Source organism: Ambystoma mexicanum, chromosome 2p, assembly GCF_040938575.1.
Source record: "Ambystoma mexicanum isolate Mex_15411 chromosome 2p, UKY_AmexF1_1, whole genome shotgun sequence".
Taxonomy (NCBI): Eukaryota; Metazoa; Chordata; class Amphibia; order Caudata; family Ambystomatidae; genus Ambystoma; species Ambystoma mexicanum.
Window position 1 is genome coordinate 846,110,671 of NC_090923.1, and position 15,891 is coordinate 846,126,561.

The following is a 15,891-nucleotide window of genomic DNA, read 5'->3' on the forward strand; positions in this document are numbered from 1 at the left end:
GAGCTTCACCCACTCCATAGGCATCATCTTTTTACTGTGTTTTACACAGCACCTTCAGTGCAGTGACACAGGGTTGTCTTTTCAGACTTCCCACTTTAAACTCCATTTTCTGGGACTGACTACTGTCTCCCAGAACATGTAAAGTTGCCATTGACTTTATTAGTCTTTTTAAACTCACAGACCCAGTACAAACTATCTTACATAGAGTTCTGGAAAGTATTAATATTTATGCCTTTTTGTCTGTTTCTCATAGAACATTGTTTCGTTCCCTTTTCATTAAGATTTGGCTGGTGGCAGTGGTAACTACCCTATTTTTCCTACCACAGTTATTTTAAATAGCATTGGTATTGTTTTAGGCTATTCTAGTAGTCTTGAACTTAAACCCACTGGTCCATATTTACTTTTATACGGTTCCGGCTGGGTTTATTCGCCATTTCTTTTTGTAAAAGTCATTCTCGTGTTTTACTCTGCGTTTGATTCCTTTGTTTGACGACCTTTGCTGGGTTTCAGCACAGAAGCCCCCCTTAGACACCTGAATGTCTGAGGGGGACAGGATGTGAGGTAGGGGTTTGAGACTCCCTGCACAGGGTCTCCTTGGAGACCCATGTCGCACTCTGGTATGATTGGCTGGTGACTGTCCAGGCGGGACAGGACCCTGCTTTGTGATTGAGAGCCAGGCTGTCTGAATGGGGGAAAACTGCATAAAAAGAAGGTCTCTGGGACTGAGAAGGCAGAGTCACCACTGGATCGAGAGAACCAAAGAGAAGCTGACAGAAGAGGACCTCTACCATGACTGAACCCCCCGTTGAAGCCCTGCTGCGGGTCCGAATCTTGTAATTTCGACGACAGGGAAGATATGCAAGGAATCTTCTCCCCTTGAGCTGGCAGAAACAACCAGTTTGCCAAATTGCAAGCCAGGCCTCCCTCCTCTGGTCGAATTTGCTTTGCACAGCTACTAGTGAACCAGATAGCCAGGAGGATCGGACCCTGCTTGGGTTTTAAGGAGCGCACCATTTATTTGTTGCTTTGCTCTGCTGCTGGTTTCTTCCGTGGGCAGTGCAGAACCCTCCAGTCTTCCTACTTCATGTCAGTCTGACAGTCTCTTCAGGAACCGTGAGCCGGCAGGACCTGCCAGGAACATCCACTTCAGCTACAGCCTTCTTCTCCATTGAAGGTACTGTTCAAATCCGGTTGTTCGTTCCATCCGACTGCAGTAAAAGTGTTTGAAATCTTTTGCCAATCCAAGGGCTTGTCCTTCTCTATTCTTTAAAGTAAATTTTCGACAGACCAACTTCGTTCTGAACTCTTGGCAAAGACTTAACCGCGAACTACTTTGAACTGTGTGATCCTCTGCAAAGACTTTGGTCCATTGACTTTGGCCCAGTCCTCTTGATTTGATTTCCTCACTTTTTCTAGATTGCCCTGCTTACTTACTTGTTGCTGCTGCTCAACTGTTGTCTAACTTTGTCTTTCCCTCTCTTTTTATTACTCGAGTGCCATTTTGCTCACACTTCATATTGAGGCTAACTTGTCTAGAATCTATTGGGTGTGGTGTAGTGTATTAGAATCGCGATTTTAAAACTGCTTCATAATAGTGAAATGTTTAATAACTGATGTGTAAATAAATGTATATTCTTTTACTCTGAAACCTCGAGTCAGTGTTTGTTTGAATCATAGTAATTGCTGACCTTTGTGTAACTATTGATACTGCTCACTTTACTCTTCAGATAAGTCTGGCTGCTTAGCCATTGCTACCACTTTACTGTGTAGTACAGGCTTGTACCAAAGGTGAATGTGTACTGTCACTTGTAGTCTTAATTGTGTGTGGTGTTCCCAAAGGGGACTGCATACAATTCTGCCTAACAGTTTTGGCCACTGTGGTGCCATTATGGAGTTCCGGGCAAAGCCCTGACCTGTCACGGATACCCTTGGTGGGCCAGGCTCGGGAGAAAAGTGCAAATGACGGCATGCCCGAGGTGCATTGTGATCACCCATCAAGGGCAACAGATGACTCATTTTCAGCCTTGATGAACGAGAACATGGACAATCTAAGTGAAATCACCAATTTGGAGCTGGGTCTTTGCAATGAAAAGAGGAAATCCCAGCTCCCCACAGATTTGCTGATCTTGGGCCAACATTATGCAGACCAAGGCTCTGTGGCAGCCATTGCCCTCGTAAATCAGCAAATTAAGTGCTCCTCTGCCCAAATTGAGAAGCTGCCTGCAGTCACTGGCTATGTCTGCAAGGATCCTGAAATACCAGGCTTACCACCAGCACCAGCACTTCCCTGTTCTATTTCTGCTCCTCTCTCATGCAATCTACTTCCAGTGGTGCTGTCACCACCAAACAGCACCTGTGGGGGGCGAGTTCCTGGCTCAATTAATGAAAGTAAAGCGGAGTCTCTCCAGGGTAATGAGTCAAGGGGGCTCTGCACAAAATGCGTGGACACCTCTAAAGAGCTGAAGGCCCTCTACGATCAGTAGGAATTGGTGTCGGTCACAACCAGAGACTATACATATACGCTGGCACTTCTGATGGATGAAATGTCCTCGGTCCAAGACCTGCTTAGGTCCCTTTGGCGGGCTGACTCCCCAAAACCAGACCTTGCAATTCAAGGTCTACATGAAGTTCACCTTCCTTCACCACACTTTGTATCACACTCACCGGATGAAGGACTAATTGAGCTTGATCCCAAAGCTAGAGGAAGCTGCCTCCAGCCACTAAGCGCAGCAGCAATACATTTTTGTTTGAAAACTCAGAGGGGCTCATGATTGAGTTAATTTCCCCCGTAGAGGCAGAGGTGCTCTGCGCTGCGGAAGAGTTTATGGCTGAAGGTAGGGGTGACCTTCCGAGTAGTTCCCTACTGTCAGAAGTAGGAATTGAACCAGGTGGTACCTTTCCAATCTTTGACTTGCCAGGGACAAAGGAGTCAAAGAAATTGCAAAGAAAGGGGCCAGAAACTAAAGAAAAGAAGCTTCCCCTAAATGCTCCTCCCGCCCTCACTAAAAAGCCATCAAATATAAAGGGCGTTTCCAAAAACCCATGAGAAGCTCCATACAATTTCTGGGAAAAATAATAAACTGTATGGCTCTGTACAAACCACAAAAAATGGGTCTGCATCTATCAAGATCTACGCGGGAAAAGGTGAACAAAATCTGTGCATCTTCTGCCACACGCTGTTACTGCTGACCTGGCGAGTGAGTCTGTGACAGAATCAAGGCAGGAGAGAGTTTCTGGTGTGGCCTGTGCTCGTCATCTTTCTGTCCTTCTTCCTTCTGTCGTGCTCGGCTCTGATGACTTGGCAAATCAATTACAGGAAAAGGGTCTGATTGCTTTAGGAAATTTTTCTGAGGGAAGCTCTTCTGGTCAGGCCCCTTGTGCCACTTCCTCCACCCTTTAGGACACCCCTCCTGGCGTTGCCACTTCTTCCACACAGCCTCTGGCGCAGGAGCCCTAGGAGGCGTCTTCCATGAGCTCAATCAGGGTGCTTGCCAGGGCAGGTTCCGAGGAAGCCTCAGGTTTTAATACTATTCAGGATAGGCAGCATCAAAGCCTTCTGAATGGGTCTACTATACCGTTGTTCAAAGAAGTGTCTTCACCGCTGACATTGGTCATTGAGTGGTCTCTGGGTGACTGCGTCCGGTTAACACTGAATGGATCTCGTGTCATGAAATTGCTGACCAAAATCCCATCCTTGGAGCACCTTACCTCAGCAGATATCGTCCAGGTGAAGTTCTGGAACAATATTAGACTGGTCAAGGTCATCCTGCACTTTGGGTCTCACCTGGTATTAGATCAGAGTTTATTAGCCTCTGGCCAGCTGAAAATGTCGGGTTTCTTGGTTGATGCACCTGGCTTATCGAAATATCAGCTGAAATATAATGCCAAAACAGTCCCCCCGCTAGTATGGTTAACAGCTCTGACCCCTCTCAAATTTTAACTGTAAAATGTCCAGTTGGAGGGAATGGGGGTTGATCTGTAGTTAATTATTTAAGTGAAGACATTGAGTCATCTGGAGTTGGGTGGCTGCTTGCTTGAATGAACGCAAAAAGTAGCTGATCCCTGGTTTCCTCTGACAGTATAACGTGTGTTTCTTGGAACTCTAGGGGCTTTGCTCATTTGTTCACCTCGTCAGGATCACTAATATTTGGGGTAGACATGTTCTGTTTGCAATACTCATGCTGAGAACTCTTCCATCAGTTAATGTCAATTAATGCTTACTTAATCCTGCCTATAAATGTGAGAAAGGGAGACCAGGCTCTGGCCTGCTCTTTGGAATCGGAATGACCCTCAAATCTCACCTTCCAAACACGCAATGCCTAACTCTTTTGTTCAGGATGTAGAGTTGGAATGGGACAGTCTGGTCTATCCGGGTAAGGGTTTCTCTCTAGTCTTTAATCTCTGTTGGCCCTCAGGAGCAATCCAGCAGGAAAGCTTTCTCGATTCTATTGAAGAGATTATATTCTCTTTGCAGGTAAAGGGGAACTCAAATTCTATACTGATTTGTGCGGACCTCAATGCATCTTGTATTACTCATGCCGAACTGGGGGAAAGAAGCCCACAAAATACTGCTGTGAAAGCGAGAGGCACAGTATGGGCAGTGCTTATGGATGCCTGGGGTCTATGCATGCTGAATGGTAGTTTTATAGGGGACGTCCCGCCCATCTTCACTTGACATAGGGGAAAGGCCAGTAGCATAATTGACAAAGAAATTTGATAAACACAAATAAAAAATTTTAAAAAATTAAAATGGACTATTTTTGTGTATCAGACGACATCTTCCAAAATGTAAGTTCCCTTTCAATTGTTCATTCTGATCTCAGTGACCACAATCCCCTGACTCTTAGCTGGAGCTTGAAGAGGCAGGAATCTTCTGCTGGGTCATATGGGCCTGCTTTGAATATCAATGGCGGGAAGAATAGAGTTGTTTGGAATTCCAAGAACCTGTAGAGGTTCTACTCCACGCTGGAAATACTATTTAGTAAGGGGGAACTCGAGTCCTGGCTCTTTATGACCACTTACCAGGATGTACTGGCCAGAATGTACACCGAAATGCCATCTCCAAAGCATAGGATATGCCAGGTAAGGAATCACTCTTACGATCCAGAAGTTCAGCTGAAAAAGAGGGAACTGCGAAGGTTGCTCAAAACTGTGAATAACCTCTCACCCCTGAACCATAGATCCATGAAGGTTGCCTATAGGCACTGGCTGCACATCTATAATCATCAGATGGTGCTGAATGATGCAACCACAATGCTATCCTTAATTGGGTCCAAGAATATAGTAGCATTCTGGTGAGTAATCACTGGTGTGGCATGTTCTACGTCGCATGATTTAATCAATCCCATAAGTGAACAAGATTGGGCGACCCACTATTTGGAATTTTACAGGGAGGTTTCTGCTGATGCCATCCCAGGGGAGGTACATACAGAAGTGCCTTTACATCTGGAATTTACTGGGGAAGCAATTAAGCACATTAATCTGTGGAGCAACAACAAACAGGCTCCCGGCTCTGAATGCCTTTCCAACGTGGTGCTCAAACTCCATCCAAAATGATGGTCTCGTTTATTGAGGATTCTCTTTGAGGGTATTCTGGACAGAGCATAGCTCCTGGAGAGCTGGAAAGAGTCAGTCATTGTACTGATTCATAAAAAGGGCCCAAAATGATCCCTAATGAATATAGGCCAATTGCGTTGCTGGATATTCCCTCAAAGATTTTTGCATCTTTGTTGTTGAGGGACTTATCTGGCTGGGGCAAAGGTTCGGATAGACTGGATCCACTGCAGGCTTGCTTCTGCAAGGCGGTGCGGACAAATGCCAACATATTTCTGCTGAGTTTGTTAAAAAAGGGAGGCCCTGGAGAGATCTAAAGCGGTATATGCAGCTTTTATTGACTTCTCCATGGCCTTCGACAGTGTTGACAAGCACCTCCTATGGTCTCAATTGCAGACATTGGGCTGCCCAGAAGCACTTTTGAATACGATTGTGGCCCTTCATTCATACATACACATCCATCAGGGCCCGGTTTAACCCCCCTGGGCAAATTGTCCATTGACTTTGAGACTACCAGAGGCTTAAAGCAGGGCTGTACCTTGGCCCCACTCTTGTTCACTATCTTTGCCTCTGACATCAGCATAATCTTTGAAAATATCTGTAGCTTCTCTCCTTGCCTTTCTACACTAAAGCCTGACTGTTTGTTTTACGCTGGTGAATTGGTGTTATTTGATTATACACCAAGTGGGCTCCAGCGCAAGCTGGACGCGCTGGCAGCATATGCCAGCCTTAATAAACTTACCATCAACTTGAAGAAATTGAAGATCTTGATTCTTCGTCCAGGTATGAAGCAAAAATATGAGACTTTTCACTGGTGTCTGAATGGAGAGGTGCTGGAGAAAGTCCCGACTTTTGTTTATCTGGGTACCAAATTGCAGGCTTTGCATAGTAGCTCTGAACTACAGAGCCACCTGAAGTCTAACGCTAGAATGTTGGTGGCACAGGCTTCTGCAATTAATAGAAAATTTGGCTTTTTTTCATCCCCTCTTTGGTCTATGGTGGGGAGAATCAGTGGCTTCCCGTACCGTTGTACTAGGAAGTGATTGACAGCTTTTTTTGGGGGAAAGTTTTGCTACTCTCAAATGGTGTCCCAATGTCGGTGATTCACTATGAACTGGGCCTGCCTTCCATTAAGTTTTATATTCTGTAAAAAAAATCTTGCACTGCTAAAAAGTAACTTGTGCGCTGAGCGGGGTTCCATCTGGTTGGAATTGAAGCTACTTTTGGACTCCAAAACTTGGCCCTGCTTCAAGAAATTAGGAGAAGGAAGGTTATTCAATCCTTGAGGATAGTAGCATTTCAAGGGATATGATCTTGAACTCGCTCCTAAAAACCAAGAGAAAGCTAAAAGAAAGGGATTGAATCTATATGATCGAAAAGTAAGATCATACAAAAGGTTCAAAGATTTGCTAATAGATGTAAGGTCTGTGGGCGTATCTAAGCAAGTCACCTAGCTCGACATGGCCTAGATTGGCTCAATTTACTGCCAACTAACAAAATTGAGGGCGCCAAAGCTGCAACCCCTTGGGACTTGAGGATCTGCAGCTATTGCTTGGAGCAAGGCCAAGTTGAGTCATTGCAGCATCATTTACTGTACTGTGGGGCTTAAATGACAGGCGCCACCACTATTTTGACCACCTGATGGAAAGGTGTACTGTTGGGGGAGCTGGAATAGTGTGCCAATAAATTATGAGCTCTTATGGACAAAATCACTGGTTGACGGCAGCAATGCACTCTTTCAAAGAGATTCTGAATTTAACATATTTGGTTGTTGATCTGTTAATTCTGATTGTGTACTGTATGCTTTTTATTCTATTTTCTTTATTTTTGATTTGTCAAATCATGAAGCTGAGCTGTTGTAATTGTCTTTTAAATTGTTTTATGAATTTGTTAAAGGTTAATCTTTTAACCACATAACAAAAAATAAAAAATAATTACAAAATATATTGTAATTGGATAAGAAAAAGTCTGTCATTTGCCTCTAGTCATCTAGTGCCACAATATGATAGCAAATGTGATTTGACATTTTCCTCTCTTCAACTACCTAGAATTCTGCACTGAAGCTGCCTCATCAGGGTCTTAGCTGCGATCGTAGGAATTCAATCAAGCCAAGATAATATATTTGTAGTCTTTTTGTTTGAAAACAGTACTGTAAAAAGCATTCTATTAACCATTTTTTTTCAATATTTTCTTGGGGAGAGAACCCCCTCAACCCACCTTGATTAGTTCCGGCTCCCTCGCTAAGCTCGGTCGCTAAGGCATATCGGGAAGCAATACTTACGCTGCACCAGTTAAATAATTCACCAACCGTCACTGATCACCAGAACGCCTGAGAGGGAATTTGCTGTTAAAACACCACTGCAATGAATTACACAACACGGTGGCTAATTCAAAGCTGAAGTCTGCAGTCTTTCCTTTGACCTAGCCATGCCCATCTGCTCACTCACATTAAATGTGATTTCTGATTTCCCACCATATGGTGCAACTCATGAAGTTAATCAATTCATTTTTGTTCTTAAAATCGACACCAGTGTTTTCAGTCTAGGTCCTATTCTCATGTATTTCCTTTAGCCCTTACCAGTTGAGTTGCTCTGCTGGGATTGATAACCCTTCTCCATGTCAATGACCCCATTACCAGGAGACATTGAGCTGATAGTAATTGTGTCTCAAATAGCATTGATTAGGTATTCAGTCAAATAAGAAACCAAATAGTTGTTTATACATTTCTCAACCTGTTAAATACATTAGAAAGCACATCATAATTATGAAAAGCATACAAGACAAATTAACTTATAGGCGCCAGGTCTTAACATACACAAAGCAAGCACTCCTCAAGTTTGAAAATGCAAAGTCAAAGGTCCCAGTGTCCATAGTGGGCATTACGAGTTGCAAAGCCTATTGTAATTCTGGGCACACTGCAACATCTTGCAAGTCTCAAACGAGAAGAGACAGGAAGTGGGCATTCGCTCTTTCCTTGTGGCCACAAAGCATTGCATGGCTAGCGTATGTCCATGGTAAGCAGTAACCACTTACAAAATGGAAGCAGCCACTGGAGGGGTGTTAACGCTGTACAAAGAGCCACGTCTGCTATTGGGTGATCCCAGCAGCTGCCTTTGAATATAGCTGCCTGCCCTCCAGAAGACTTCCTCAAAATACAACACGTTTTTTGTACTTTTTGAGTGTTTACACATGCTGACCCCTGTTCCCCTGTTGTTCTAAGCATCAGCTGGTCGAAATTCAAAGCGCACTGCAAATGCAGGAGTGGAGGCCTGCTGTATCTTTCAGCACCCTATGCCTGTGTTCCCTGCTGTATGCAGTAAGAGACAAATGCAAAAGCCTTCACACTCATATTTTTGGAGGTGTAGTCCATTGTTCATAGACCCCCTTTTCTTCTTCTTCTTCTTCTTCTTCTTCTCCTTCTTCTTCTTCTTCTTCTTCTTCTTCTTCTTCTTCTTCTTCTTCTCCTTTTCCTTCTTCTTCTTCTGTTATTTATTGACAGCAGACCTAGCTTTGGGAAGCAGTAGACAGCATTACAGGTTATATGGGAAAGAAAACAGTGAGAGAAGCAGAGATACAAGGGAGCAGAGAGCTAACAATGAGGGAAGCAGAGGGGCAATTTGCAGCAACAGATCTAAAGAAACTGGGAGGGAATACAAGAGGGAGAAGATCATCCATGGTCTTGCTAGATGTGGAGTGTGTGCCCGGGAGGAGGCATTTCTTGAAGAGGAGGGGCTGGAGCTCCTTCCTGAAATATAGATGCAAAGGGGATAAAGGGATCTCATGTTGATGGGGATGAGGTTCCAGATTCTGGGGTGCATACAGAGAAGGCCTGTCCTCTGGGTTTTCATTCCTGCACCGGCAGAGTTCAAGTATGCACATATTCTTAGTCCAGGTGGAGCATAGGCCTCCAGAGATGCTAAGTCTGTCTGCAAAGTAGTTTGGAGACGTGAGGGCAACAACCTTGTAGAGGTTGCCACTGGATTTGAGAGGTGGTATTTGCTTGCAGCCATAGTCAATACAGTTTGATGAGGGTCAGGGTGATGTGGCCTCTGATGAGTTAAGCTGCAGCATGTAGGATACATCTCAGGGGTGCCATAGTGTTTTATAGAAGGCCTTCCAGATGTGTATTGCCATCATCCAGGTGGGAGAAAGCCAAGGCTTGGACACCAGATCCGAAGTTACTTGCTGGAACAAGGGTTTGACTTTCTGCAGGAGGGAAAGTTGGTAACAGGATGATTGTGTCTTCCTTGCTATGTTCTCCTTGAAGGAGAAGAGGAGAAGTGTCTGCCGATGTAGACCAGGGTGTAAGGGCAGATATCCAGCTGGAGTGTAAAGCTCTCGAGGTTCACAGCACAGAGCCATGATTGGATGTTGGGGTGTTCAGTTTTGTTGGTCATCAGTAGCAATTCAATCTTGGGGGAGTTGAGCTTCAGGTCAGCACTAGACATCTAGGACCCGATCAATATGAGGAAAGCCTTGAGTCTGTGGATGTCCTCGAAGGAGGACATCTATAAGTACAGCTGCATGTCATCTGTATATAGGTGGATATCAATGTTGTATAGAGACAGATGGGTTCCAAACGGTTCCATGTAAAGGTTGGAGCTCAATGGGGAGAGGATGGATCCTTGCAGTACTCCACGGTTGATGATAAGTGTTGGTGATATGAAGTCTAGTGATGTAGAATGGTGCTGATTGTCTGGTGGTGTACTGTGTTGAACACTGCTGAGCAGTAAAGGAGTACCCGTGAGTCAAGGATGGCATTGTCGAGGATGTTAAGGGTATTGACGATCACCTTGATGGTAGCCATTTCCGTGCTGCATCTGGGTCTAAAGCTAGACTTGTAGGACTGAAAGAGGTTCTCATCGTTGATGTGTTGAAGGAGTTGCATGTATACAGCTTTTTCATGGATGTTACCTAGGATGGAAAGGTTGGTGATGGGGGGGTAGTTGCTTTGCAGAGCATGCACTGGAGCAATCCCTGGACTGAGCATAGCCCTGCATCAGCCCAATATGTGTATCTGGCTCCAGATGTTGGCCTCTCTGCCCAATAATGTAACATTCTACATGTTGTGCTGCAAACCCAAACACACCAGGAGGCTTTCCTTCGAAAGTAAATTGCATTCCCTTGGGAGTAAAATTTCCCCCACCTCCTCCAACTCTATTCTGTTTATCTTGTAGTCTCTCCGCCTCACAGAGAAAGCAAGGTAATGACAGACATAGAAGGGAATACAGAAGTAATTATGTGCTTTATTTACTTTATTGCATATATATTGGGCCTCATTACAATCCAGGCGTTAAGGGTTTAACGGCGCCGTCGGCGCCGTTAACCCTTAATGCCTGATTACCATTTTAACGCCTGCTTTTAGCAGGCGTTAAAATGCAAGGCGTTAACCCGCCTTGGTGCTAATTACGGCACCGTAATTTACGGTGCCGTAATTAGCGCCTTCCCCACTCCCATTATGCCCTATGGGGCAAAAATGGGAATGGGGAAGGGTAAATGGGGAATGGGGATTTACCACCCCACTCACCTTGGAATGGGGCGGTAAATCCACCATCCACCATGGTGTAAACAGAGTTTACACCATGGTGGTAAAGTAGGGAACTTACCACCTGGGTTGTAATGAGGGCCATTGACTCTTTTAAATATTCTGTATGATTTGCTTTCAACACACCCACACATTTCTAACCCTTGTTGTTGTTATTGCAGCCCACACATGCTATAAAGGTGGGAAATCAACTTTTATAATACCTTGTGCAATACAGAAATAATGTGCTTAACTGTCTTTGCCTACCAAGTGGGACATATTACCCTAAAATAGTTTTTTAAATCTGTAGGTTCGTGTGAGAGTCCGATAAAGTTGACAAAGTGGCAATCACATTTTGTTTAGCCAGTTGTTTCTGTCCCAACTCCATGAGATTCATAAAAGCCTGTCTGTGGGTAGTCTCGTTAGAGCCCAAATGTTACCTCGGTTTATCCATTCTTCTCCGATCAACACTTGAAGATGCAGGGTCTAGGGCGCAATGCCTTTTCCATTTCCATGGAACATAGTGCTATGAACTCTTAGTCATTCCTCTCCCATCCTCCTCCCGCTCCTACCGCCGGCACCAGCACATGCAAAGCTCTCTAGCCCTATGTCCCAAATAGACAGATCCAGTGGCACAGTACCTTGAAGGGAAAAGCTGTAATTTCTTAATATGCAGGTTACTCTGAGAGTACAGATGTGGCTGGAGCAATGTCAGAACATGATACCCATTCTGAAATGTAACTGACTGCACCAATCCTATAGGATTATTACCTGTCCATGTCCAATGACCTCCTTCTCTCCCACATATCAATATATGCAGGACTCTACAGTTCTTTCTACAACTGGCACTCTTCACAATGCTCTACCCTCAATGAAACTCCATCCTCTAAACAAGCAGCAGCCACCGAGCTATCATGCCCTCCCTATCCCATAGATACATGGTCCTTTCACCTCTCACTACTTTACCCCTAATGCAGACCTGACTATAGGAAAATGGACTGGTTCCTCAAGAGGCAATTCATTTCCCCTAAAAGACAACTAGAGAGTCAGCCGCATTCCACTCTTTCTTGCATGGAACAGGCGCTTGCGGGCCCTATTGCACTCTTAGAGAAACCTCATTTCATGATGATGGTCCAGATTCTCAACAGGCACGTCCACCAATGCACTTTCTCCTAATTTCTAACCGGAACATGACTCCCTCACTACGTCCAAAACAGCAGAATCCTCCCATCGTTCACTCTTTGCCCTCTGACGCAGACTGGACTAAAGCAATTTGGCCGATTCCCCAGTGTTCAAATGTAAGAGGCACGCCAAGCAACATATCATTCACATGTGACTGACTTTATCCTAGTTCCACTGGCTTCCACCGCACTAGTCTGAAGTCTTTCAGATTATCCATAATTAGGCCACCCAATAGGTCCTCTCAAAACTCACTCCTCGGCACCCACACAGGTGCATGCACTATGCACTGTTTTCTGGTTTTCAGTCAAAATTGCTATCAACCATTGTTTGCTCAGCTTCTATAATAATAGCCTGCAGACCATCACTGCTTCTCGGATCTGTTGTAAGCGGGCGTGAGGAGAAGAACGCATTTGGATGCTAAGACAAGAACGCATTTGACTGGTGCCAAATAGCAGCAACATATTTACGTTGCATCTGATCTGAATAGCAGGAAAGTATTCATCTGGAGTTAAACATTCAAAGACCAAGCTTGTCACTCCCCCAATAGTAACAGATTTTCATGCAAATCTTCGAACCGGATTCCTACCGTCACTAAGAGCCGTAATGAGTTTTGATATTACTACTCAACTGAATAGTACTTGAAGTTGACCCTTTTGCGAGTCAAGCTAGTTGCCACAGGTTTCAAGGAGATTTCTGAGGGGTTCTCCTATCGCACTGAGCTATCTTACTGCCCTAGTAAGCCTTATTTTTAATTGAAAATGAATGCATTTTACTGCTAACGAAAAATGTTGTTTTTCTCGCTTGTGTGCTACTTCTGTTAGGGCTGATAATGATGCAAATGTATTCTATTAGCTGTTATCAAAAATAGCTTTTTTTATCTGACATACATACTTTACTCACATATATTCTTTTTTTACTCAGAGATTTGGTAGCTAGAGTCCAAATAACTGTTATTGAGCTTGAATTAATAGACAGTGCACCTGTTCTCTCACTGTCTAGGAATCCTTTTCCACTGTGGACGTTGTCTCCTAAGTACATGCACATACTAATCGAGGTTTCCCTGACATACAACTCCACACTTCTGCAGCTAATTGGGTGATCGTATGTAGGACAGATTTTGTTTCCACTGAGAGTGCATCGCTATGGGTACACGCAGGCATATACACGTGGTACAATACTGCATAAATCCAACTAAATTGCTTCAGGCTCTTGTGAACTATCAGTGAATGTAATGTTTGTCAGTTAATAATGTGAACATACATAATCATAATTTGCTGATTTAAGTATGACGTTTCCATATGTTGGCAAATAATACAACACCAGAGGAATCCATGCAAGTCAATGAGCATTGCAGGGATGCAGACTTTATTATTTCCAGGTGCAAGCTTGCGTTCGATGCTGCTGGTGCAGAAAACGTCCCCAGCACCATGTGTTCACCTGTCTCCAGAGCCCTAACCCTAATCCTTGGCTCCCTCGGCATGTTGAGACATCCAAATGTCCATCCTTACCGTCCCTCAGAAGCAACACCTGACTCCGCCCGCCCAGTCTGGTCTGACTTCTTTGCCTTCGCTGGCACCACCCAGCACATCCTACAGATATGGGTCTTTGCTTCGGTGCATTTGCATGGTGCCCATTTTATTTTCTCACTGGCCACGTGCTTCATGCAGCTCATGTTTTCTCTCCATTTACCTTCCTTTAACTTCATATTTGTTTGCCGCAGGGGTGTTATGTGCGAGAGCTGTGACACAATGGTACGTTTAAGAGAGGACCCAATGTAACAGGAAGAGGAGGAGTTAAGGGAGCATGAGTTAGTGAACAAACAGTAATACGTGTAGACCTGTCTCTTTGGTTTCTTTCCAGCGGCCTACTTTCCTGTGGTACAACAACTGGCGACAAATGGAAATGGCTCATGCCGCATAACAGGTTCTTTTGCTGCTGAGTGGTGTCCACATCCAGCGGCTGGTCCCGGCATCTCGCTCCTTCGAGATGTGCAGGATGGCGTTCTGGGTCCCTGTGCACTGCAGGCATCCAACTTTCATATTAAGTGCCGCCCTCCGCAGCGTCCGTGCTAATCCTATGCCATCTGACACATTCATCAAGTACCCTATGAGCGGCCACACTGCTGCAAGTCTTCCCACCGGGGGCAGGCAGCATCCAGCGGCCCCACATCTCTGTGATGGACCAGTCTAAGATTTCCTGAAGTCTGCCGGATTGGAGCTGGGATGAACAGTGGCCCACCTTCCTACTGCAATCTGCGACGTGCACCCTCTCCACGGAGGGCAGGATAATGTGCCAATGGGTGTGTTTGCACAACACTAACCACATGCGTCCTGATAAGCCTCACCCAGCCAGCCGGCATTATTTCTGAGTCCTACAGCAGTGGCCAAACATTAGCTGTGCCCTTGGGATCCTGCATAAAACAGATATGCCCACAACGCGAGCCAGCATGGATGCCTGTTACAGCCAGGTAGGCCTGCCGCCACCCATTTGCACCTACACCTCTGGGGGGCACCCCCGCTTTGGTTGGGGCGTGCATTTTGATGCTGAAAGGGTGGTGGGTAACGAGGGACAGTGTGATTAAGAGCCATACGTCTAGTGGCAAGAACCCTCCTGAGGTGGACCCAGCAGGCCCAAAACCAGAGGCACCAGGGCAAACATCCTAGAGCTAGTGATCATAGTGGACCAGGCATGAGACCAGCAGATGCAGGGATACACAAGGGCCTCATTCCTTTAGAAGGCCCACTCCATTTGCACTGCATCCCCAGCACGACAAATGGCGGTGGGTTGAGTGGGTGGAAGAATTAAACGACTTAATCTGGCAGGCAAAGAAATTAAAGGAATCATTAAAACGATCCCAGATGAAGACAAGAAGTCATTCGAGGACCTTGTGGAAGTGCTGAACAAGAAAGTGGTGACACAGCCTAACAGAAACTATGAAAGGTATGTCTCAAACAGTGCTCACAACTGCCACACCATGCCATCAATGAGTTAATCACCTGGCTCAGACATAAACTGGTGGACTTTTTCAGATGACAAGGCCATCTTGCTACGTGTGATTGAAGGGTGCACGTCCTCCTCTTTCCGAAAGCAGTTAAGAGACCCCTCCTGATTAACAAAGTGATTGAGCTAAGTAGAGTTCACGAGAGAGTGGAGATTCAAGTGACATAGATGGAGACACCAAAGAAGGAGACAGAGAAAGACTGGACCATGGCAGCCATTACATTGGCCAGGGACATGACAAGAGGACCGCCGAGCCTCCCCAACGCCGACGAGAGGATCATGCAGAAAGGGATACCAACAGATGAAATCAAGACCTAGGCCACAGAGAATGTGTTTCATATGTGGGCTAGCATTCCCACATGCGGGTATGTGTCCCGCAATAAACAATCGGTGCTCCAAGGGCAGGAGAGAAGGAGAATCCATTTTGTTTAGTCACTGACTCCATTTTATATTAGGCCCCACTTAAACATTAGAAGCCAGCCTGCATCTCTCCCCTTCTGTGTTCATGCACGGTCAGCAAACTCCAGACTTAGGAAGAATCCAGCAGGATTTTACAAAGAAATAGAATCTGTCTTGCGTTTGTCCGTTTTTATATTGAGTGATATAGATTTGTTGTTTCCCGTGATCCTTCC